This window comes from Mustela putorius, unplaced genomic scaffold (assembly GCF_011764305.1).
Source record: "Mustela putorius furo isolate JIRA1106 unplaced genomic scaffold, ASM1176430v1.1 tig00000475_pilon_pilon_pilon, whole genome shotgun sequence".
NCBI lineage: Eukaryota > Metazoa > Chordata > Mammalia > Carnivora > Mustelidae > Mustela > Mustela putorius.
This window is the reverse complement of record NW_025421394.1, coordinates 227,300-228,767: the sequence shown is the minus strand read 5'-3', so window position 1 is coordinate 228,767 and position 1,468 is coordinate 227,300. Positions and strand designations below refer to the sequence as shown.

The 1,468-nt window shown below is 45.0% G+C and overlaps 1 pseudogene; it reads left to right on the top strand.

The window, feature by feature from the left end:
* The first annotated feature begins 614 nt into the window (after window positions 1-614).
* LOC106004684 lies at window positions 615-1,226 on the top strand (annotated as a pseudogene).
* Window positions 1,227-1,468: the final 242 nt, after the last annotated feature.

The following is a 1,468-nucleotide window of genomic DNA, read 5'->3' as shown; positions in this document are numbered from 1 at the left end:
AAAGCAGACACACAGGACAATGGAACACAACAGAAAGGTTGGAAACTGATAGTCCTAGTACTTTTGCAAAGTTTATCCATTCATATATTGAAGGTATATTTAAATTTGGCTCTAATAGAACTCTTAACTCTGAATGGGAATTTATATTTTTATGTCCTGTTCTAACATTTTTAAACAATAAATGCATTTTTAAACATTTTATTTATTTATTTGACAGGCAGGTATAACAAGTTGTCAGAGAGGCAGGCAGAGAGAGGGGGGTCCTGAAGCAGACTCCCTGGCCCACCAGAAAGCCCGATGGGGGTGCTCAATGCCGGGAATCCGGGATCATGAACTGAGCCAAAGGCAGAGGCTTTAACCCACTGAGATGCCCAGGGGCCCGATAAATGCATTTTTTAAACAAACAAACAAACAAAAAAAGAATACTGCATATTTTCAAAGTGCCATCTAAACAAAGTGATCCACAAACAATGCAATCTTTGTTTTTAACTTGTAAAGAATTGAACCTGAGTCTGGAGCTAACTATATACTCAGAGGACATGCAAATAGGGTCTTCCCTCCACTGAATAAAACAGCCCAGCCAGGACCATGCAGCTGGGAGAGGAGCCCCAGTCCTAGGATTTGCAGGTGTTTACATTCACTGAGCAGGCAGAACACAGAGAACTCACCATGGAGTTTGTGCTGGGCTGGGTTTTCCTTGTTGTTCTTTTACAAGGTAATTTCTAGAGAACCAAAGAAATTGAGGATGTGAGTGGATATGAGTGAGAGAAACCATGGGTGTGTGAGAGATTCCTGACTGGGATGTCTTGTGTCTGCAGATGTCCAGTGCGAGGTGCAGCTGGTGGAGACTGGGGGAGACCTGGTGAAGCCAGGGGGGGTCCCTGAGACTCTCCTGTGCAGCATCTGGATTCACCTTCAGCAGCTACGGCATGAGCTGGGTCCGCCAGACTCCAGGGATGGGGCTGCAGTGGGTCGCATACGTTAGCAGTGGTGGAAGTAGCATAAGCTATTCAGACTCTGTGAAGGGCCGACTCACCATCTCCAGAGACAACGGCAAGAACACGCTGTATCTGCAGATGAACAGCCTGAGAACCGAGGACACGGCCATGTATTACTATGTGAGAGACACAGTGAGGGGGCATCAGTGTGAGCCCAGACACAAACCTCAAACTACAAGAGTATCAGACCAGCAGAGGGTGCACACCACTCACCAATGCTGTCTTTAGTCCCAGGAGCAGGTGCACATGGAGTCTATGACATATTTCCTGTCAGGGTCTGGGGTTTCCTCTCCATAGAGCAGTTTCCCCAGGGAGCCTCCTTGACATTATTCTGTGCTTACCTATTCACTCTCTGACTTAGAAACTTAGTTGTAGCAGGAAGAGAAATATACTAACATGCAAAAAAAAAAAAAAAAAAGAGTCAGTTACATTAGTTTCCTCTTATCCTTAAATACCAATAAATTACAAAT